Below are 25,383 nucleotides of genomic sequence, written 5' to 3'. Positions count from 1 at the left end.
AATACATACATCATATAAAACAACTTATACTATGCAAGTTCCGGAACTCATCCAGTCACACCTTTCACTGAACCTGGAGGTAGAATGGACATGATAGGTTTTGTCCCTTAGGTGAAAACGATTCAGTGAAATTTGATATAAGGAAGCAGTGTGATTCCCTGCTTTAGTCATTTAAGTTGCTGAGACGCTCACAGAGGGTCCTATGCTGGACTGGTGATTCCTAAGGGAAATGTTCCTCCTGAAGAAGGGGTGTTCGAAATGCGGTCTCCCATCAAGGAACAAAAGAGAGAAGGTGTGAAGAGAAGGTGCTTAAAGACTGGAAACAGTATGTAAATTCCAGGAAGCCCTTGACACACCACACTGATTCACTCTGAGGAAATAACAATACTCCGAGAAGAGTGCTGGAGAGATTTTGTTGTAACATTGTGCTCCCGTTTGATGTGATTCAGAAGATCTTCATGATTTATAAGGACTATAATTTGAATCTTTAAGGACAATAACTAAGACACAAGTGGAAGATTTGAAATTGAGGAAATAACATCAATGTGTAAAATAAGTGGGGAGAATGTACACAGTTTGTGGATATATAGAAATGTTTCCACATAAGGTTTATGTGAGTGGGTGATGAAGTGAAAGGTGTGACTGGATAAGTTCCGGAACTTGCATAGTATAAGTTGTTTTATATGATATATGTATTGTAATAAAAGAAATGAAATATTTTAAAGGAAGAACGTTTTTTGTGATATAGCTTTGAGATCTGTTCATCTAGTTTAAAGATTTATCCCCAGTAATATATATAATGTCTATGACACAGCCATACTCTGCCCACATGTATGCTCCTCCTGCAGTTGTACACTAAGCAACTTATGCACACTAGCTACAGAATAACACTTAGCACTTACACGCAAAACATTCAATTACTGGTGCCAATCGTGCGCATAAGCTGTAGAAGTCTACAACATGTGTCAGCTAAATTTTGCTGTCAGCTTTTTATAGTCTAAGTTATCTGGATAGTAGATTGAATTTTGTATTGTCCATGTAAATTCAAGGACTGCCCTGACTCTGTCAACATTCTGCCTCAGTATTATCCACATAGGGAATTGACATTATCCACATGGTGGTGGGGGGGGGGGCAATTCTATAAATGGATGCCTCCGTTTTGGTACCTCAATGTCACACTGTGAGAATTTATTCTATAACAGCATCTGGGCGCTCAGATTCCATTATAGACTACTAGTGTAACCCAGTAACACCACACCTAATATTTACATACCCACAGTTACACCAGCCATAGACCTAGCATAACTGCAAGCACCTAAATACAGCAGGGACATGTGTACCTTATAGTATTGTGTAAGTTATGTAAATGCGAATCCTTGAATACAACTTTCCCCCGATATTCAGTGTTATTAAACTAGCCAGGAACGGATCCTGGCCGGCTAAGTGCTAATATTCAGTGCGAGATAGCCAGTTATTTCCACTAAATATTAGTGCTTACCGGCTATATCGCGCTATATAAATGGGTAGCCAAGAATTTTCAGCACTTCACCGGCTAAGTTTAGCAGCCAAATTGGACCACATAAAAAATCCTATCTTTGGCCGCTATGCTCCCTCTGCCCCGGAACAGGAAGTAACCCGTTCTGGGGCAGGGGGAACGCGGAGCGGGCAGAGCAGGCAGGCGCGCGGCACCCTCCCAGCGGCGTGCACCCGGGGCAGACCGCACCCACCACCTCCCCCCCTAGGAAGACCACTGGCACTGCATACTGGGAAAAGACCAAGGGTCCATCAAGCCCAGCATCCTGTCTCTGACAGCGGCCAATCCAAGCTTCAAGAACCCAGCAACCCCCCCCCCCCCAATTTTTTAAATAATGTTCAATTGACTTTTCCCTCAGGAATCTGTCCAAACCCCCTTTAAATTCCGTAAGGCCAGCTGCTGTCACTACATTCTACGGCAACGAGTTCCAGAGTCTAACTACACGCTGAGTAAAGAAAAACGTTCTCCTATTTGTTTTAAATCTACCATATTCTAGTTTCATCTTGTGTCCCCTGGTTTTGTTGTTGTTTGAAAGTGTAAACAAACTCTTCACATCTGTCCATTATCTTGTAGACTTCTATCATATCACCCCTCAGCCGCCTTTTCTCCAAGCTGAAGAGCCCTAACCTTCTCAGCCTTTCCTTATAGGGAAGTCATTCCATTCCCTTTATCATTTTCGTCGCCCTTCTCTAACTCCTTTATATCTTTTTTGAGATGCGGCGACCAGAATTGGACACAATACTTGAGGTGTGATTGCACAATGGAGCGATACAACGGCATTATAACATTCTCGTGTTTGTTTTCCATCCCTTTCCTAATAATACTCAACATTCTGTGCGCTTTCTTAGCCGCCGCAGCACACTGAGCAGAAGTTTTTAACGTCTTATCAACGATGACTCCCAGATCCCTTTCTAGGTCCGTGACTCCTAACGCGGAACCTTGTATGACATAGCTGTAATTCAGGTTCCTCTTACCCACATGCATCACTTTGCACTTGTCAACATTGAACTTCATCTGCCACTTGGACGCCCAATCCCCCAGTCTTGTGAGGTCCTCCTGTAATCTTTCACACTCCTCCTGTGACTTGACGACCCTGAATAACTTTGTGTCATCTGCGAATTTAATTACCTCACTAGTTACTCCCATCTCTAGGTCATTTATAAATATGTTAAAAAGCAGCGGTCCCAGCACAGACCTCTGCGGGACACCGCTAACTACCCTTCTCCACTGAGAATACTGACCATTCAACCCTACTCTTTGCTTTCTATCTTTCAACCAGTTCTTAATCCATAGTAATAGCCTACCTCCGATCACATGACTCTCCAGTTTCCTCAGGAGTCTTTCATGAGGCACTTTGTCAAACGCCTTTTGAAAATCCAGATACACAATATCCACCAGCTCCCCATTGTCCACATGTTTGTTCACCCCCTCAAAAAAATGCAGTAGATTGGTGAAGCAAGACTTCCCTTCACTAAATCCGGCTGACTTTGTCTCATCAGCCCATGTTTTTGTATGTGCTCAAACGCTTGAAACCATTATTCCCAAAGGAAACATTTCGTAACCTGATTCAATCAATGGTACTAAGCCACGTAGACTACTGCAATGGAATCTATGCGGGATGCAAAGAACAAACCTTAAAGAAACTTCAGACCGCCCAAAACACGGCAGCCAGGCTTATATTTTGAAAAACGCGATTTGAAAGCGTAAAACCCCTTCGTGAAAAACTACACTGGCTCCCAATCAAAGAACGCATTGCCTTCAAAATCTGTACTTTGGTTCACAAAATAATCTATGGTGAAGCCCCAGGATACATGATAGACCTTATTGACATACCAACCAGAAACACATCCAAATCAACATGTACATAACTAAATCTGCACTACCCAAGCTGCAAAGGACTCAAATACAAATCAACTTACGCATCCAGTTTTTCTTACATAAGCACACAACTGTGGAACGCATTACCAAAAGCCTTAAAAACAACATACTACCACCTAAACTTCCAGAAATCACTAAAGACCAACTTGTTTAGTAAGGCATACCCCGCAGATCCAACTTAAATGCCTGGCCTCTGCAACACATCAAAAGTAAAGCACGTAATGGAAATAACACCACTCTTCCGCTGACTGATCCTTGCGAACTCTATCTTACCACAATATCACTTTGTATTTGTTCACACCGAAGTTCGCAAAACCACAATATCACTTCGTATTTGTTCACACCAGAGTTCGCGAACGCCTCTCTGGTACTATGTAAGCCACATTGAGCCTGCAAATAGGTGGGAAAATGTGGGATACAAATGTAACAAATAAATAAATAAATAATAAATGACTTATCCTTTCATCACAATATAACAAGATCAAAAACACCACTATAAACACCCCAGACTACACCCTTCCTGTCTCGAACAGCCTGAAACTTCTGGGAGTTACAATTAACCAAAATTTCACACTAGAAAGCCACGCAAAAAATATAACAAAGAAAATGTTCCATGCAATGTGGAAACTCAAAAGAGTAAAACCTTTCTTCCCAAGGGAAATATTCCACAGCCTGGTACAATCAATGGTGTTAAGCCACTTGGATTACTGTAATGCCATTTACATCGGATGCAAAGAACAAATCATTAAGAAACTCCAAACTGCCCAAAACACTGCAGCCGGACTCATATTTGGAAAAGCAAAATACGAAAGCGCCAAACCCCTAAGAGAAAAACTACACTGGCTCCCACTAAAAAAACCAATTACGTTCAAAATCTGTACTCTGGTTCATAGAATCATTCATGGCGCGGCCCCAGTATATATGTCAGACCTCATAGACTTGCCAACCAGGAACACAAAAAGATCATCACACACATTTTTGAACCTCCATTACCCTAGTTGCAAAGGACTTAAATATAAATCAATATATGCATCTAGCTTCTCCTACATCAGCACGCAACTAAGGAATGCACTACCAAATGCCATAAAAACAACGCACGACCTGGCAGCCTTCCGGAAATTACTAAAGACTATCCTGTTCAAAAAGACATACCATAATGATCCTTCATAATTGACCTGACATCAAAACTCTACCAGAACCAGACAAAATCGAACTCTCTATACCTGCTTGCTTCAATCAATTTGTCACTAATGAACGTTAATGCATTACCCCCTTATCTCTCACGCCTGAAATGAACTGTTTTATCTAACTTACTTTATAATTTATTTCAACATCTATGATCTTTAAATGTAATACTACTTTGTATTTCTCTTTCCGGAAATGGCAATTGCCATTACAGCATAATGTAAGCCACACTGAGCCTGCAAAAAGGTGGGAAAATGTGGGATACAAATGCAACAAATAAATAAATAAACTTAACCAGCCAGTGCTGAATATTAACTTGGCCAGTTAAGTTTAAGCCAGCCACGAAAAATTTTTTTTTTTTTGATATTCAATGCTGGTACTTGGAAACAGCCCGGCATTCAATATCCAGGCTTAGAGCCAATTGCATCAGTTAGCCAGCCGGCCTGCCACTCATGGGTTGAATATGTTTTCAGCCCTGGCTTGCAGGTTGCAGGGTGCAATGTGAAATAACCTAAAATATCTATAGCTCCCACACTTCCCTTATCAGACTGGGTCCAAACATGTTTACCATCAAAGTGTGACAACTTGGACAGTCATGAGATGGGAAATTGGAAGGTGGGCATGCAGCTGGTGCTGGGGATGAAGTTTAAGATCTGGCAGAGAAGAACAAACAGGATGTGAAAGGAAGCTGTGTATTCATGTACTTTTTTGCTGTTGGGTCTTATGTAAGGGTCATGACCCAAGGCATGACGTTCTACAAACAGTTACTGATTCTATTTTATGTTTTTAAAGAGATAACAGACAAAAAAGGGTATATTTCTTAGTCACAGAAGCCAGATGGTGGGTGAAGATAACATGACCTTGTGACTCAGGAGGCGTAACTGCTATTTTAGGGATTAGGATATGAACTGATAATTGATAGAATAGAAGTCAGATGTATTAGAACAGGAAAGTAGATGATTGATTAGTGGGATGTGCTAAGATGGTACTTAGTTTCTGGGTTATTGTCTAACTTGTGCTAAATCAATTGTATAGAAATTAGAGAAATCTATGCAGGGTGGTACTACTTTGTTCCCAGGACAGTGAACTGGTGTCAGGCTTCTTCCCTGGAAGCACTGGGTTTGTGAGCCCTTGGACCACTGCTGAGGAGCGGCAGCAGCAGGCAAGACCACCCTGGAACTGGATACACGGAAGAACAGGGCTGGACCTCTGGACTGGAGTCGGGACTGAGGCAGGCAACTGGAATACACAGGACTGGAATGCACCGGACGGGTGTGCACTGTACTGGAACCCACTGGACTGGTACACACTGGAGTGGAGCCCACTGGACTGGAACACACGGGACCGGAACCCACTGGACAGGAACACACTGGACCTAGGCTTCACCTACGCTTAGCCACCATTCTCCGAGGGTTGAGCCCTCAGGTTCGGGCAGCCGGCAGGGCTTACAGGAAAACCAGAACTGGAACTAGCAAGCAGGAACAACAGGAATCAATATACAGAAGTGCCCCCAGGCACCTAGGCAAAAGCAAGGCAGACAGGAAGGGAATGAACGGGTTCCGGCAATAGTCAGGTCTGGCCACAGGCAGAGAATATCCGGGTTCAGGCAGTAGTCGGGTCAGGCTACAGGCAGCAAGTATCGGGGTTCAGGCAGTAGTCAGGTCAGGCAGCAGGCAGAGAACAGTCAGATTCAGGCAATGGTCAGGTCAAGTAGCAAGACTATGGCTGGAGCTCCAGTAGCAAGGAGTTCTGGCAGTGGACAGGACTAGGGCTGAAGCTCCAAAAGCAAAGGGAAACACACACGGGAAAACCAGAAAGCTAAACACAAGAAAACTAGTAAAGCTGTACACAAGCTAACAAGAAAGCTATGCCCAAGTTAACTAGTCACAAGCTAGAAACTCACACTAAGCAAAACACAGAACTAGTAAAGCTGTACACAAGCTAACAAGCAAAGCTATGCCCAAGCTAACTAGTCACACGCTAGGAACTCACACTGAACTGGACAAGGTAGCAGTGCACAGAGCACTCTAACATACCAGGGACCTTAGATGATGCAAAGGCAAAGGCTGCAGTCTCTAAGTGATTAATAAAGCCCTTCAACACCTGAGGAGCAGCTGCAGCCATCAGTAAGCAACTACGGAGGCTGTCCAGGCACAAACAAGAGAGACATGTCCGGCAGCCTGGCAGAACCGGACCGGACTGGGCTAAAGTCTGGAACGGGTAGGAACAGCAAGACAAACTATGGCAGCCACTGGCTCTGGCCACCAGCGGGTGATAGGAGCACAAACCAAGGAGCAGGCAGAGCGCACACAGAACATAGAGAGACTTAGAATACCTAGGTGCAGCACAGAGGAGCAAACAGAGCCAGGCTGGAGACAGAGGTAGAGCTAACTCAGACAGCAACCCCAGATGCAGAATGGAGTAATTAGAGCCATGCTGAAAGCAGCCAGCACACAGAAGGAAAACTACTCCAGAAAGGATAGGCAAAAGCCAGCTTAGAAGCTGACCCCCAGAAATAAGGTAAGTCTGAGGGTGGTCATGGCCACAGACGTGACAACTGGTTTGGAGACAAAGTGGTCTCTCTAATTATATCTTTTCTGTATTTCAGACTTGTAATAGCCTCTGCTTGAGCTACTATTTACTTGTTTCCAGAATAAACTTTTATTTTCTTTCACTTCTGAGTATGTAAGTATTATTAGTGTAGGAAAATAAACTCCAAGAATTTGGGTATTCCAGCTGTTCCATGAAGCTGTCCTTGATTTCATCAAGAAACTTTATCTCCCTAGCGTGTACCGATGTTACATTAACCCAGTGTCACGACTGTGGTTGTGACTCCTCTTTTACTCACCTTATTTCCCGATGTTCAGCTTCCAAGATGGCTTCTGTCTGTTCAGCTTCCAAGATGGCTCCTGTCTGTCCAGCTTCCAAGAAGGCTCCTGCCTGTCCAGCTTCCAAGAAGGCTCCTATCTGTCTTTCCTGTGTGCTCACTTCCTGTATGTTCTAAGCCTCTCTTTTGTGTCAGTGTGTTCCCTGCTTCTGTCTTGCAGTAGGTGACATCATCAGTGAGAGTCTTTATAAGGAAGTGGTGTACTTGCATTCAGGGCCTTTGCATCTCCAAAGGTCGAGGTTAGTTTGAATGCAGTTTGCATTTCTGCCTTGCTTCTAGTTGGTGTGCCTGTGGCACTTCTGTTTGCTCTTGTCTAGAGTTCTGTTCCTTGTCTGTGTTTGTTAGTTACTGGAGCTTCCGCCATTGCTCTGCTCTCTGTCTGTGTTTGTCAGCTACTGGAGCTTCAGCCATTGTTCTGCTCTCTCTGTGTTTGTCAGCTACTGGAGCTTCAGCCATTGCTCTGCTCGCTGTCTGAGTTTGTCAGCTACTGGAGCTTCAGCCATTGCTCTGCTATCTGTCTGTGTTTGTCAGCTACTGGAGCTTCAGCCATTGCTCTGCTCTCTGTGTATACCCTACTTTGATTTGTACCTGTCCTCTTCAGGGCACAGACCGTATAAGTCTGCCCAGCACTATCCCCACCTCCCAACCACTGGCTCTGGCACAGACCGTATAATTCTGCCCAGCACTATCCCCGCCTCCCAACCACCAGTCCTGCCTCCCACCACCGGCTCTGGCACAGACCGTATAAGTCTGCCCAGCACTATCCCTGCCTCCCAACCACCAGCACCGCCTCCCACCACCGGCTCTGGCACAGACCGTATAATTCTGCCCAGCACTATCCCCGCCTCCCAACCACCAGTCCTGCCTCCCACCACCAGCTCTGGCACAGACCGTATAAGTCTGCTCAGCACTATCCTCGCCTCCCAACCACCAGCCCCGCCTCCCACCACCGGCTCTGCCACCCAATCTCTGCTAAGCTCCTGAGGATCCATTCCTTCTGAACAGGATTCCTTTATGTTTATCCCACGCATGTTTGAATTCCATTACCGTTTTCATTTCCACCACCTCCCGCGGGAGGGCACTCCAAGCATCCACTACTCTCTCCATGAAAAAATACTTCCTGACATTTTTCTTGAGTCTGCCCCCCTTCAATCTCATTTCATGTCCTCTCGTTCTACCGCCTTTGCATCTCCGGAAAAGGTTTGTTTGCGGATTAATACCTTTCAAGCTTGTTTCTGTATCCAATACCCTGTCTGAGTCTCCTGAATCCAGAAGTCCAGAACCCTGTTTTAGTCAAGCTTGTTTAGAGTCCTGTGTCCGGTGTGAGAATCCTGTTGGTCCAGTCTGTTTGCAGGCTCAGTCCAATAAGTCCTGCTGGCCGCCTGCACCTGGGGGCTCAACCCCTAGGGAACGGTGGTCAAGCGCAGGTGAAGACCAGCTTCTCTGTCCTGCTTATTCCTTGCTTGCCTATTGCTGTAGTTCCAGTCCTGTGGTTCCAGTTCGTACTAATATGTGGGTACTAATATGTGTTAATAAAAATCTACAATGTAATTATATAACAACATTTAGTATTACAAAAAGGCATGAACAGAATTGATCTAGAAAGGAACAAAATGAGTAAAGCTGACATGAAAGAGAAGATAAAATTCCTTACTATTATTTAATAATATATAGAAATATATTAGTATTATTAATAAAAAATATATATAAAACTGATATAAAAGAGAAGATAATAGTCCTTACCATTATTTAATAATGTTATTATTAAAAAATATATAATTAATTAGTAAATAAATATTAACAATAAAAACAACATCGCTTGAACCATCAAACACACTGGTTAGGTTAGAGGTAGGCCAGTGGTGGAGCATAGGCAGAGCTCCGAATTAGCCAGTTAGCGCCAACTTTTAGTCTGCTCACTGCCTAAGGAACCACATAAAGGGGGTCTTTTACTAAGTTGCACTATAAGCGCCTCAGCATTTAGCGTCAGCTAAAAACGCTAGTGCACCTTAGTAAAAGACCCCCAAAGTTAGGAAAGCAAAAAGGCTGCCCTAACGTTATGCACTGAGGTTAAACAGGCACCAGTCTAAATATTGACCATGCATGCAGGGTAGCATTAAATATCTGGAGTCAGTTCAGCCCGCAGCTGTGAGCAGCTCAGACACCGCTTACCGCCATGGACTGTATATCGAACGGATTATTTCCCCCATTATATGCCACAGTAATGGTAGGTCTAATAGAGCCACTGGGCTATGTAAACCTGAAGAACTGAGCAGCAGCAGCAGTTAGGAAGAGGTAACAGGAGACTACTGACAGAGTTTCTGGGGGGAGCAAGAGATATATTGCCTCGGATGCTGTACGTTTCCTGGTTTGGCTCTTTGACTTTCCTCCTACTTAACTGCTGAATCTTTGCTCTTGGTAAAGGTCAGCAGCCACCTCCCAGCTCTCGGCTCCTTGAACTAGAGACTTATTCTTTGGTCATTGGAGGAGTATCATGCAGGCAGGCCAGGACACAGTGGCTTAAGTTTGAGTGCATGCTCCCATGCCTTGGGCTGTGTAGGGGGAAAAGCCCCTTACCACAAAATAACCAGAGAATCACAGGCCTTAACTTGGCCAAGCTTGTGGTTCTAGCTATGATGCTCTGTGCTTTTTGCTTTGGGCTAATTTATGTCCTGACTTGCATCTGAGAAGGGTAGTGGCCATGACCCTGGGGAACTGTCTATCCAGTGACTCTTCTGACTCAGTTTGGAGGCATGCAAATATTGGGGAATATGTGAAGATGATGTAAAAGACATTCTTGGGGTTATGCTAAGCCACAACAGCAGATGGATGTACCCTAAAGACAGAGAGATGTCATCTAAAAAAACTTATCTGTTGGTACAAGGGCCTGTTTGCTCTTGATTTCCATGATTATGGCTTGACAGATATTCACAGTCCAAAAGAAGAAGGAGGTCCGATCCTCACGAATATGCAACAGCAACAAAGACATGGAGTGAGGAAACACAAAACGAGGATTCCAAATCACACTACCCACAGTCTTTATTGTGTGTCACATCAAAAAGTCTGTTGAGGAAAGACTTGACACAGGTGTGTTTTGGCGAAAATTGCCTATGTCAGGAGTCGATATCCCTTATAAGAAATGGAAAATGAAATCAACAAATATATAGCATAAAAATTACAATAAAAAGTCATAAATAATATAAACATACAATGTTAATATAAATAAATTAAAATATAAATAAGCAAATAAAACAAATTAAAGGCCCTGTTTACAAAGGTGTGCTAGGGTTCATTAGCATGTGCTAACTGTGTAGGCACCCACAGGAATATTATGGGCGCCTATTCAGCAAGTTAAAGAATGCTAGTGTGCATTTGTAAACAGGGCCCTAAAAGATTAATAAAAACATGCGTAAAAGCTTACAAATTAGAAAAAACACTAATGAACATCATGAATTAATAAAATACATGAATGAATTAACCAAACTAAATGGATCTCATGAGTTAGTAAATTAATGAATAAATAAAAACATGGTGAATAAATAGCAACAAATGCATGTGAAGAAAAAAAATGTAAATAATAGTAAAATGTAGCTCAAGTAAATATTAAAGAATGCACACAAAACACAAATGGCAAATGAAGTACAGTAACACTATTTGATTCTAAAAGTATATGAATATATATACAAAGATAAATTAATCAAAACAGTAAAAATACATAAATAAGTAAATTAGTATTGGAAAACCGAACTTATAAATATGAACCTGTCATAAAGTAAAGAAAATGATCCACTTAATGTGTTGTGCAGTAGCGAGGGGACTCAGACTAGCGACGATACAATTCCGACATCATATAATTGTGAAGTGAGAACAATAAAAAAGGAAGATACCAATAAAAGATGTCAAATGTGAAGTGCACAAACCCAACACGATCATGGATATAGATGGCGGAAGGCCAGTCTGTAAACCATAATCGAACCTGTAGTTTTTCACGGGAACCAACGAGGACTCCCCAAAAGAGGCACACACTTGGCCTTACTGGCCGCCCAACACCCCGTGTGGGCCATCATAGCACACTTGCCGAAACAAACGTCAGAGAAGTAAAAACGAGAACCAGTGCCGATTCCACAGCCTGCACGAAAACCAACGGCGATCGACCCATCCAACGGCACATGTTCGAGCGACCCAGCCGCCCGGTCACGATCTTGTAGACGCTATCTAGGACCCAGCCTGACACCACCGAGGTCGATAAACCGAGATCTCACCAGTTCTCACCCTGGGGTCCAATACGTGACCAACAGTGCCAGCGACCAGCTCGCGAAAGTCACCCCTGCTGATACACCTCAAGCAAAGAAGCAGCGACCCGGGGCGAGCATCGGAACCACTGGAGTACTGCTGAAAGGACTTCCAAAAATGTCCAGGCCCACTACTGTTAGGTCCTAGAAGCGACCAGGCCCTCTACCACTATACAACATCGAGAGGCGTCACAAAAAGAACCAGTGCAGAAACTACAATAAGAACTCCACCGTGACCAGCAGAGCAGACACCCGAACTACCTCACCGACCAAGCGGGATCTAACAAGGACTTCAACCGACTTGCAGAGAGAAAATCAGACATAATTACACAACCCATGTGCATGCACTCCTGACGCTCTGTAAGCTAAATTATTTATATATATAACCTGGCTTATAATACCCATATAACTACTTTTATTATATATAATATATATAATTATTATAGATAATATATATAATTATTATAGATTGTAAGCTCTTTGAGCAGGGACTGTCTTTCTTCTATGTTTGTGCAGCGCTGCGTACGCCTTGTAGCGCTATAGAAATGCTAAATAGTAGTAGTAGTAGTAATTATATACACATATATAATTATCCTTCTGTGTTCTTAGCGCTAATCTATTTATACTTTATGTTGCCATTGTCTTCTTTTATCCTACTGGGTCACCAACTGCAATGTATCCTTCTACCGTTTATCCTGTTAACAGTATCTGCTGAGACTGCCTTATTAGCATATTATAGTAGTACTAAATACAATTATTAAGCTATCTTACAGTCAGTTTACCATCTTCCAAATGAATGTATGCTACTATATTGATATGTTTGTATGCTACTATAATGACATGTTTGTCCCACCACACACATCCACTCCCCATCCAATCTAAATATTTCAACAACATGATCATCCTGATAATAACACTTACCATCCACTCACTTAATACAAGGCATACAACTCTCATAACCCCTTCACCTCAATTTACCATGACACCACTCCTCTAACAATACCCAAACATCCACACAACAACAACCTTAGAAACCTCCCAACATCCATACCATCCTTAAAAACAGGAACAACCCACCACATCACCAAAACACAAAAAACAAGACAACTTATCAAAATCCGCCCATCCCCCCACACCACCGAGCCATTTCAATCCGTCCGAATAGGATATATTAATGCTAGATCAGTGGTAAATAAAAATGAAATCATCACAGACTGGATCACATCAGAGAACCTTGATCTACTTTTCATCACAGAAACCTGGATCCGTCAACCAGAAGATCCTATCATAAACGATCTATGTCCCCCGAGCTATGAAATATCACACTGGCCCAGAAAAGACAAAAGAGGAGGAGGAATCGCACTCATCTACAGATCACACTTCTCCGCAGAACCCATCTCAACACAACTCGAAATTGCCTCTATAAAACTATATAGCCCCATGCTATACGAACATCTAACCTGCGTACTGTTTTATAGGCCACCCAATAACTGGAACCACAACCAAACTTTATTTATGGATTTTATATCAAATGCATGCATCAACAACTCCAACATACTGCTACTCGGGGACCTAAACCTTCATTTAGAAGACTCCAACTCTGCTCACACCCGGGACTGTATAGACTTCCTCCAACTATGTGATTTCAATCTTCCTCCAATAGTACCAACCCACAACAAAGGCCACTCACTTGATATCATCACTCACAAACAATCGACAGATCAAAACTTCCTACTATCTGACATGCACTGGGCCACCTCTCCCTGGTCCGACCATCACAAAGCAACCATATCCGATACTGGCAGATCGAAAAGGAAACCTTCTGGAAACGTATCTACGACAATAACTGGTCGATAGACCCAAACTCAAACCACTTCCTTACAGATTGGGACCACAGATGCAAACTCATTCTAGACGATATTGCTCCGCTACACTCCAAAACCCTAAACTCAAAGAAAAAACCCTCTCCGTGGTTCAGCGAGGAATTAAAAAAACAAAAAAAAGAAACCAGGAAACTAGAAAAGATCTGGAGCAAATCAAAAAATGATATCACTCTCAATGCTTGGAAACAAACACAAAAGAAATACAAGAATGACATTAAATGAGCCAAAAGAACTTACTACACAAAACAAATCACAACCAAAGGAACAGACATAAAAAAAACAATACAAAATAATAAAGAACCTTCTTAACACGAACCCAGTTACAACTTCACCCTCAAACTGTTCATCTGCCGACCAGATGACCAAATACTTCAACAATAAAATCACTAATCTGTGCAAAACAATTCCACACGATGACACCAATACTTTCCTTGACGAAATAGACCCTGACTCTGAAGAGGTCCCAGCTGATCACTACTGGACAAATTTTGTTCCTCTCACCACCGAGGAAATCTCCTCCACGCTATGCAAACTCTCCAAGTCTCATTGCCACCTCGACCTGTGCCCCAATTATCTGATGAAAAATGCACCAGAACGATTTATCACAGAACTCACCACCCACATAAATTTCCTACTTCAACAAGGCTCCTTCCCCTCTGAACACGGCAATATTCTACTCACACCGATACCGAAAAACCCCAAAAAACCAGCGAATGACATCACCAACTATCGACCTATGGCCGCCATCTCTCTTCTAACCAAACTGATGGAAAATAGAGTGACCTCCCAACTTAACGAATTCATACAAAAATTCTCCATACTACATGAATCACAATTGGGTTTTCGACCTGCACACAGTACAGAAACAGTATTACTCACCCTGGTAACCAAGTTCAAACAAGAAATTTCAATTGGCAACAAAATACTTCTTCTGCAGTTCAACCTATCCAGCGCATTTGACATGGTAGACCATGACATCCTTACGAAACTACTGGACAAACTAAGAATCATCAAGTGGATAAAAAGTTTTATCACCACCAGATCTTATCAGGTCAAATCAACCTCATCAATATCGCCTGCGTGGTCATCAAAATGCGGAGTCCCCCAAGGCTCACCCCTATCCCCGATCCTTTTCAACCTTATGATGATTCCTCTAGCAATATCCCTATCTAAACATGGCCTAAATCCCTACATCTACGCTGATGACGTCACAATATTCATCCCTTTCCAATCCACCCTTACAGAAATCTCGGAGAAAATAACCGCTGCCATGAACATCCTAACATCATCAAGATGAAAATGAATAAAGAAAAAACTCAATGCCTAATCCTTTTATCACAACACGCTACTCAGATCCAAACCACCCTGACCACCCCTGATGTTACAATCCCAATATCTGATAATCTAAAAATCCTAGGAGTAACATTAGACAAACACCTAACTTTAGAAACTCATGCAAAAGCCACGACGAAGAAGATGTTCAACATGATGTGGGTACTGAAAAGAGTAAAACCATTCCTCCCACAAAAAACTTTCCGCAATCTAGTACAATCCACAGTGCTCACCGATGCTGACTACTGCAACAGCATCTTCATCGGTTGCAAAGCCCACATTACGAAAAAAAACTCCAAACCGCCCAAAACACAGCAGCTAGACTCATTTTTGGCACATCACAATTCGAAAGCGCAACACCACTACGTGAAAAACTTCATTGGCGCCCCATCAAGGAACGCACAAACTTCAAAGCCCACACAATGATCCACAAGATCCTCCATGGCGAATCCCCAAGCTACATGTCCAACCTGATCGATCTTCCACCCAGGAACTGGCTCAAATCTTCACAAACATATCTCAATCTTCATCTTCCCAACTGCAAAGGCCTCAAATACAAAACCTACTACGCATTCAACTTTTCTGTTATAGGCAGCCAACTCTGGAATGCCATACCTCGACACATCAGGAAAACCAATGAACACCTACCCTTCCAGAAACTGCTGAAGACTTACCTCTTCAAACAAGCCTACCCAAATGAACCATCCTAACTCTCAAACCCAACTCCACAACACTAGTATTACCCAAACACCAATCCTTTCCCCACATCGCTCACTATTGTCCTACTCTATGTAATAATGTTATTTCTGATACTTTGTTTCATACATTGTATTAACTCTGTGATACTTGCACCATACTCCACGGGAGACGTATGTGTTAGGCGGAGAGAGTCTGATAGGTACGGACGGGGAGAGGGATCTTGGGGTGATAGTATCTGAGGATTTGAAGGTGACGAAACAGCGTGACAAGGCGGTGGCCATAGCTAGAAGGTTGTTAGGCTGTATAGAGAGAGGTGTGACCAGCAGAAGAAAGGGGGTGTTGATGCCCCTGTATAAGTCGTTGGTGAGGCCCCACCTGGAGTATTGTGTTCAGTTTTGGAGGCCGTATCTTGCTAAGGATGTAAAAAGAATTGAAGCGGTGCAAAGAAAAGCTACGAGAATGGTATGGGATTTGCGTTACAAGACGTATGAGGAGAGACTTGCTGAACTAAACATGTATACTCTGGAGGAAAGGAAAAACAGGGGTGATATGATACAGACGTTCAAATATTTGAAAGGTATTAATCCGCAAACGAACCTTTTCTGGAAATGCGAAGGCGGTAGAACGAGAGGACATGAAATGAGATTGAAGGGGGGCAGACTCAAGAAAAATGTCAGGAAGTATTTTTTCACGGAGTGAGTAGTGGATGCTTGGAATGCCCTCCCGTGGGAGGTGGTGGAAATGAAAACGGTAACGGAATTCAAACATGAGTGGGATAAGCATAAAGGAATCCTGTGCAGAAGGAATGGATCCTCAGGAGCTTAGTCGAGATCTGGAGGCGGGGCTGGTGGTTGGGAGGCAGGGATAGTGCTGGGCAGACTTATACGGTCTGTGCCAGAGCCGGTGGTGGGAGGCAGGGATAGTGCTGGGCAGATTTATACGGTCTGTGCCAGAGCCGGTGGTGGGAGGCGGGGATAGTGCTGGGCAGACTTATACGGTCTGTGCCCTGAAGAGCACAGGTACAAATCAAAGTAGGGTATACACAAAAAGTAGCACATACGAGTTATCTTGTTGGGCAGACTGGATGGACCGTGCAGGTCTTTTTCTGCCGTCATCTACTATGTTACTATTACTATGTAACTATCCTGCTTATTTTCTAAAGTGATCGACGGCCATCTTCCAACATAAATCGGGAGATGGCCGGCGATCTCGGGAAAGCAGCGAAATCGGTATAATCGACAGCTGCATTTTTTACAGCATCGCCGCTTTCCTGTCGCCTCGCCGGCAAAAGTTCAAAGGGGCGTGTCACCAGCAAAGCGAAGGCGGGACATGGGCGGGCATGGGCGTGGCTACCAGATGGTCAGCTTTCGTGGATAATGGGAAAAAAAAGCAGCATTAAGCAGTATTTCGCCGGCTTTACTTGGTTCTTTTATTTTCACGACCAAGCCTCAAAAAGGTGCCCCAACTGACCAGATGACCACTGGAGGGAATGGGGGATGACCTCCCCATAGTCCCCCAGTGGTCACCAACCCCCTCCCACACGAAAAAAATAAAAATAAAGCACTTTTTTTGCCAGCCTCTATGCCAGCCTCAAATGTCATACCCAGGTCCCTGACAGCAGTATGCAAGTCCCTGGAGCAGTTTTTAATGGGTGCAGTGCACTTCAGGCAGGCAGACCCAGGTCCATCCCCCCCCCCCCCCCCCCACCTGTTACACTTGTGGTGCTAAGTGTTGAGCCCTCCAACCCCCCCCCCCAACATCCACTGTACCCACATGTAAGTGCCCCCCTTCACCCATAAGGGCTATGGTAATGGAGTAGAAGTGTGGGGAGTGGGTTTGGGGGGGATTTGGGGGGTTTGAGATGGCCGGCATTTTATTCCATTATCGCTGAAAAACAAAACCAGCGATATCAAACCCGGTGAACTCTGGCATTTGGCCGGGATAAACCGTATTATCGGAAAAAAAAAAAGATGGCCAGCCATCTTTTTCAATAATATGGTTCCGGCCAGCTGTTGCGCCGCCGCCAAAATAGATCGCCGGCAATCTATTTCACCGGCAACGTTCGATTATGCCCCTCCACATCATCTCTGATACTCTGTTCCATACTTTCTATTAACTCTGTGTTACTTTGTACCATACCATGTAAGCCGCACTGAACTTGCTATCGAGCGGGAAAGAGCGGGGTATAAATACTACAAATAAATAAATAAATATGGACATAAAAATACCAGTACCATATTAGGAAAACCTTCAGATTTATAGACCACCTAGCACTAGGTGGTTTCCAAGAAACGTTCACAATATAACAAACATCACAAAATACATACAATACTTATAAAAGTATATATACTACTATAAATCATTTCTATAGCGCTACCAGTCGTACACAATGCTTCACAATTGAACATGAAGAAAAGACAGTCCCTGTTCAAAAGAGCTTACAATCTAAATCAGGACAGACAGACAGGACCAATATAACAATTTTCTTCATAAAATCACAAGGCTACCACAGCCAGACAAAAATCGCAGCCATAAATAATCGAGTCTTAAATAAACTGTGCAAAACTACCAAAGTGGCAGAGCTGATCAGAAAGTGCATTCCATAATGAAACTGCTGCCGGAACAAAGGCCAAAGCCCGTGTGTCAGCATAATGGAGCCGTACTACATCATCTGTACAAAGCAGCATAGCAACTTCTGACCTCAATAAACGTCTTGATAATAAACAGGCAGAACTTGCTTCAGATAGCATTGAGCATCTGTGTATAAAGCCTGATGTACAATCATCAATATCTTAAATTGTATTCTCTGTAGCGCAGGTGACCACTGCAGTTGTTTAACCACTGAAGATACATGGGAAAAGTTTGACATTCCTACTAGGACTCGAGCAGCTGCCTTCTGGACTACTTGCAATGCCCTCACACCTGAAGATGACATTCCAATGTACAGGGCATTGCAATAGTCCAGCCGTACCAAAATCATACTTTGCAGTACACATTGTCAGAAAGACACATTGGAAATCATATGCAGGTAGCATTGGTTTCAGTTTACATATCATATGTAAAAATTTGAATGCTGTTTGAACCACACTAACAACCTGAAATTTCATTGTAAGTTTATCATCCAACCCCTAATAATTTCAATTCTTTTCTCACAGGGACATACTTTCTCTGGCCACTCTAATAGTTCTTCTCTGCCAACAATCATTACTTCTCTTTTGGCCACATTCAATACAAAACCACTCTTTCTCATCCATTGCTGTATCTTCATCATGTAGTCACTCAATTGAGAATATAAATTGACAACGCAAGACAAAATCGGGAAAAAAAAAACCTGAACATCATCTGGATAATGTCACAATTGTGGCCGTGACCCCTCTTTTGACTCACCTTGTTTATGCAGGTCAGCTCATGAGCTGCCTTCTATCTGCATTGTTGTGTTTGTCCTGTGTGTTCCAAGCCTCACTTTGGTGTTCAGAGTGTAGGATTCTAATTCCTGTGTGTTTCAAGCCTCACTTTGGGTTCTGTGTATTTCCTGTCTCTGTCCTGTTATAAGGAAGTGGTGCACTTTCTTTCAGGGCCTTTGCAATGCCAAAGGTCTCCAGGTTGGTCCTGTGCTGTGTAGCACTTCTGCCTTGTTCTAGTCTCTGTGCCTGTGGGCACTTCTGTGTCTTGATTTCTTAATTAGGGTGCCTGTGTGCACTTCTACCTTTAGACTTAGTTCTGTTGTTTGTCTGTGTGGGTCAGGTTTCTATCCTGCTTGTATCTGCCCTGTCTGTCTCTGGCTTCAGTTCCCTTCCTGCTTGTCTCTGCCTTGCAAGCCTTCTGCTTTGGTTCTGACCCTGCTTGTCTGTCTTTACCCTGGTAGTCTTTAGCTCCAGTCCCCTTCCTGCTTGTCTCTGCCCTGTTTGCTTTTAGATTCCTGTTTCTGCCAAGCTTGTTTGTAAATCCTGAATCCTGTTCCAGCCAAGCCAAGTCCGTTCCAGCATTTGGTTCCAGTCCAGCCGAGTCCGTTCCAGCCATGCCAAGTGCATCCTGAATCCTGTCCAGTCCTGCTTGGGGTGGGGGGGTTGCCTCCTGCTGCCGCTTGACGACAGTAGGCCAAGGGCTCATGTTGTTCCAGAGTTCATGCCTGTTTGTTCAAAGCCTGGGATCGTGACATATAAAAGCAATAGGACAGTCCTAAAGATTGCAACAATTTATCCAGTGGTGCTAAATAGATATTAAACAGCAGCGCTGATACCGCCGACCTCTGTGGAACCCCACAATCAACCTCAACTAATACTGACAGTTGCGTTTGCAAGATGCATATTTTAATAAACTTGCCAATGCTATGATAAAGTGACATTGCTGCGGTAAAAAATAAAACAAAAGTGGTCTGTGTACAACAAAAACCTGAATAAAGTAATAATAAGAACGCCCACAATGAGAATAAATTGTTTAAACACCAATTCAATCATCGTGAAATTTGGCAGGCAAAAGAATGCATAACTGGGAAAAGTAAACTTACCAACTGTGATCTGCGCTCGATCAGAGAAACGAGCAGAATCTCGCATGCAAATGGAAGGAAACATGCATGCATCCCGACTTTAAACATACCAAATGGTGCCAAAAAGGAAAGCCAGTGTTAAACTGAAAATATGGAGTGGAATGTGATGGAAAGGGATACTTTACTACAAAAAATAGTGATATCCCCTACTAAATCAAACAGCAATAACCAAAATTTCATTTCAGTATTTTTATATACCGCTTAGACCTAAGCGGTTTAGTTTCATTTTACAGGTACTGGATCTGTCCCTAGTGGGCTGCAGAGGGAATTGAACCTGGTTCCCCAGGATCTCAACCCACTGCTGACCATTAGGCAGCAGCGGGATTCAAACCCAGTTCCCCAGGTCCACAACCCACTGCACTAACCATTAGGTTACTCCTAATAAATAACATATTCAATTAATAATAGTAAACTAATAAGCTGAAACAATAAATATTGCATCTGTCTTAAAGCAAGTGTGCTTCCCCATGGGTGACAGAGAGAGCAAAAACAAACTTAGCTATTTAAAAAAAACTGCCAATAAAAAACAGCAGAGTCAAAATGACAGAGGGGTCAGTAAAAAGGCAGAGGCATAAATGGAAAACGCAGGACATTTTGCCAATAAGAAACTACATTCTAAAAATAGATATGAAATTTGATTATATGGTAGTAGTGTATCTCACTAGCTTTTGTCAAAGCTAATTTGCATATTTTTGATCAGATGGCCATGATCAACAACCACTCAGAATTGAGGACATGCCCAAGGCTCACCCATGCCCTGCCCCCAACATATGACACCACTAAATGTGATGTTGTAGCCCTGCCCCCACTCCTTTTGCATAACTCCATCCCTAACCCCACTTATTTGTGTGAGAGAATCCACAAGCCCCCTACCCACACCCCCTCCCTTTTTCCCTGCAGTCAGCTGTATGAGATCATGCACACTGTTCCCTCTCCCTGAATCAAACCCAGGGGTGTGCTAGTAAATTTTTAACAACAAGCTCTTTCTCCGGATGTAGCCAGCTCTGCAGTTGGAAGGGCTAGGGGTGGCCGGGGTGGGGGGGAGCAACACTTGCCTCGCTCTCCTCGCTCCCTTCGTGCCGGCAGGCTAGGCATACCTTTGCTGGCAGCCAATAAATGGACTGCCACCACTCCCAAACTCTTGCTCTGAGCAGCATGCTGAAACTTCTCACACATGCTGGAGAAGTCCCAGCCTGCTGCTCAGAGCTGGAAACAAGGAGAGGGGAGCAGTAGCAGTTTATTTACTTGGCTGGCAGGGCTCAGCATCCCCACCAGCAAAGTAAAAGAGAATTCAGCAGGGGGCCCAAGCCCACATTTTGGGAGCCAGTTGTTAAAGTAGCCATGGAGGGCCCTACTTTAACAACCGGCTCCCAAAATTCTAAAAAACTTAACAACCGGCTCTTGCGAGCCTGTGAGAGCCTGCTCTAGCACACCACTGATCAAACCCCTTTATCATACATGACCCTTTGAATTTTTTTAAGTTCATTAGATTCAACAAGCCACCAAGCCTTGTTTTTGACTATCCCTTTTTGATGAATGGATATCTTAGGGGTCCTTTTACTAAGGTGCGCTGAAAAATGGCCTGCGGTAGTGTAGGCGTGTTTTGGGCGTGCGCAGATCCATTTTTCAGCGCACCTGAAAAATGCCTTATTAAAATTTTTTACCGAAAATGGCTGTGCAGCAAAATCAAAATTGGCGCATGTCCATTTTGGGACTACTACTACTACTACTACTTGACATTTCTAAAGCGCTACTAGGGTTACGCAGCACTGTACAATTTAACATAGAAGGACACTTCTATAAAGAAGTATATAGAAGGGACGGAGACCTTACTGCCAGCCATTGACCTAGAGGTAAAGTCTCACGCAATAACCAGGCGGTAATGACCTACGTGCGTCAAATGCCACTCGGCACGCGTAGCGGATGCGCACCAGTAAACAAAAATTATTTTTCGGACGCACGCCAAAAACGAAATTACTGCAAGAGCCACGCGGTAGCTGGGCGGTAACTCCATTTCCATAGCGTCCCCAGATCAATCCAGAGACTTGTGGGTTATGCCCCTCCTCTAGCAGGTTAGATAGAGAGAACTCAGAAGTTTGCTACAATAGAACATGTGCAGCCAGCCTCACTTCAGTATTCTCTCTATATAGCAGGTAGAAGGGAGCATAAAGTGCAGCTCTGTGGCCTGAGGCTCCTATCCCGTTCCCTCGGGTGTGTTGAGCTTTCTCTGGGGTTGAGGTGCTGGAGCACATTCTGGGATACACCTGGTGGTGCCAGGTCCCTACCCTTCTCCTCCTGTCAGCCTACTTCAATTCTGTTGAGGATTTTGGCTGTATTCCTCTCCTGTCTCTTGAAGAAAAAAGCGTTAACCAGGGAGTGGTGTTGCCATCCATCCTTCAAGCAAGAGGATTTCCCTCACAATTTTCAAGCTCTACGGGGTTTAGACGTTAGGAGACCTCTGATATGTTATTTGGAGGCGACTAATTCGTTTCGAAAGCAGATCATCTTTTTGTGCTGTTCGCAGGTCATAAGAAAGCGAACATGACCTCTAAGGCCACGGTCCATCGGTGGCTTAGGGAGGCTATTGCGTCAGCTTACCTGTTGTTGGGGGATTCTTTCCCTATTCGCATTCGGGCACTCTCCAAGAGGGTTCAGGCCTCTTCTTTTGCGGAGTGTCATCTGGTGTCGTTGGAGGACGTTTGTTAAGTGGCGTCTTGGTCGTCTTGGCATTCCTTTGTTAAGCATTGCCGTCTTGATGTTGCTGCGCGTCGAGAGGTGCTTGTTGAGACTTCTGTGTTGGCAGCCCGAGTAGGCCGCTCCCACCCTTGATGAGGATTGCTTTGGTACAGCCCACAAGTCTCTGGATTGATCTGGGGACGCTATGGAAGGTAAAATTATGTCTTGCCTGATAATTTTCTTTCCATTAGTCCCTCAGATCAATCCAGAGCCCCTCCCTGGAATTCGCTTTCGTAATCTCTGATCGGTTTCAGTATACTTCAGTCGGTTCACGTTCCTTTGTCTCTGGACGGGTAAGGCTGTTAGGGTGTGTTTATATTTACATTTCTAAGTTATAGCAGCTCGGAGAGTTTCTTCCAAGTTTATGCTGCTTTTCCAGAGACAGGAGAGTGTTCTATGGTTCTTACTGCTTTGGTATCGTTATACTGAAATGAGGCTGGCTGCACATGCTCTATTGTAGCAAACTTCTGAGTTCTATCTAACCTGCTAGAGGAGGGGCATAACTCACAAGTCTCTGGATTGATCTGAGGGACTAATGGAAAGAAAATTATCAGTTAAGACATAATTTTACCTTTGGCATGCATTGGGCATGCATAGACGCTTACGCGGCTTAGTAAAATGGCACCTTAGTTCATTCATTCAGTGGCACCCTCCGATCATAATCCATAACTAGCTCCTGTAGACTGCAAAAATGTATTTTCTCGCTGTTTTCGCTGTGAGTGTGATGCCTCTATACTAGTTGGGCGCTCAATAGTATTTTACAATTGACACATGCCACTTGCTTAGTATGAGTGAGTTATGCACTTAAGTGGTGCATTTATGCCTGCTGTTGACATGGCATAAGTAGGTATGCCTACAGTTAGGCACATAGATGCCATTAAATTAATGCTTTGCTACATCTAGGCACCAGAATTGGCAGTTCTGCATTTTTCACGCGAAACTGGGTGACCTTTTGACTTTTCTAAACTGGCCGCGGTTTGTTTTTGTGTGTTTTTTTAGTCATACCTGCTGGTTCCCTGCCACCACTCCTCACATTATTTGTTGGTGAGGCCACTTCCCAGGTAGCTCCAAGGGGGCCTCTCCCCCCACTACTCAGGTAGCTGTTTTGGGTGTTGGGTCACGAATTGGACTAGGAAATTTTCAGACATCTGGCACCTGTCACTTGATGCAAGTTTGTTTCACTAGACTGTGTCTGAAAGTGCAATGATAAACCTCTATAAAGACAGAGAGTCTGTTATTTATCTGTGCTCTCTCTCTCTCTCCATAATCATTTCATCAAGCCAATTAAAAAATTGATGCACTTGAACTGGAGTGTCCTAAAACTACTCAAGTGATAGTCTGCCTCCCTTCTGGCTCCATCCTCAGAAACTGGCCTGTAACCTAAATCAGGTCTCCTGAATCACAAACAAAAGGCATCTCAATTCAATGTTCGATAACACTTTATCCACAAGTTTCTGCCTGCATGCTTTTTTTGGTTTGTTTGTTTGTATTTCAGGGGAATGTTTTTCCCTTCCATGTAAGGTGTAGGAAATGGAGCCCTCATTTCAAAATTGTGCGAGCAACCTTGATTTGCCCGCTTTCCCCCAAATTCTGCATATGTTGTCCAAAGTTGAGCATGCAATTTTAAACGTGGATCACAGATCTGCATGTAAAGTACTTGCCTAAATGGTGATAATCAGTAATTGGCCTTAACAAGCACTAATTGGCACTAATTCCTGGTTATGTGCATTACTCTGTGCTCCTATTCTATAATCCGAATATCTAATTCATCTCGCACATAAATCTAAAGGGGCGTGGCCAAGGGAGGAACATGGGTGGGTCATGGGCATTCCCAGAGTTATAGAATACTTCCAGTTCCTCTCCTAACTGAAAGTAGTTAGGCACAAGCATTTACACCAGCCTTTGGCAGGTGTAAATGCTTGTACCTAAAGTTAGGAATGAAAATGACTTATGCTAGTAGTCTATAAAGACAGTTCCACACAGAACTGCCTTTACAGAATTTGTTCCTAATTTTGGGCACCCTTTACAGAATTTCCTCCTTTATGTCATTGTTACTCACCTTATACCTGATCTTTGCATAGGGCCCTAAATGGTTAATTTAAGCTACTTTCCTTTTCTATATAATATAGAAAAGGAAACCCCATGGCTCTGGAAATTCTGCTTCAAATCATGTGTTTGTTAGGCACAGCTTGGGGGATGGAGGATCAGTAACAGGGCTGTTGTAAGGGGTGAGCAAATAGTAAACTGCCCTTTTGAATCAGTCCGTGATACAAGCACATGAGCCCAAAAAAGAAAGGCAGTGCCAACAGCAACCCTCTCCTAGGTATCATTTTGGTCCAGAGAATGCCCTGGTAATATATTGTTGCAGAGGAGAAAGGGTTGATTCAGGAATAGGAGACAAGACAGCAGTT

The 25,383-nt window shown here is 43.6% G+C and overlaps 1 protein-coding gene across 2 annotated transcripts in view; it reads right to left on the bottom strand.

The window, feature by feature from the left end:
* Window positions 1-25,383, bottom strand: part of CORO2A (coronin 2A) — a 467,084-nt gene that overhangs the window by 426,836 nt on the left and 14,865 nt on the right. The window lies entirely within an intron of this gene.

Source organism: Microcaecilia unicolor, chromosome 2 (genome assembly GCF_901765095.1).
Source record: "Microcaecilia unicolor chromosome 2, aMicUni1.1, whole genome shotgun sequence".
NCBI classification, from domain to species: domain Eukaryota; kingdom Metazoa; phylum Chordata; class Amphibia; order Gymnophiona; family Siphonopidae; genus Microcaecilia; species Microcaecilia unicolor.
The sequence above is the reverse complement of the archived record's forward strand: the minus strand, read 5'-3'. Positions and strand labels throughout refer to the sequence as shown.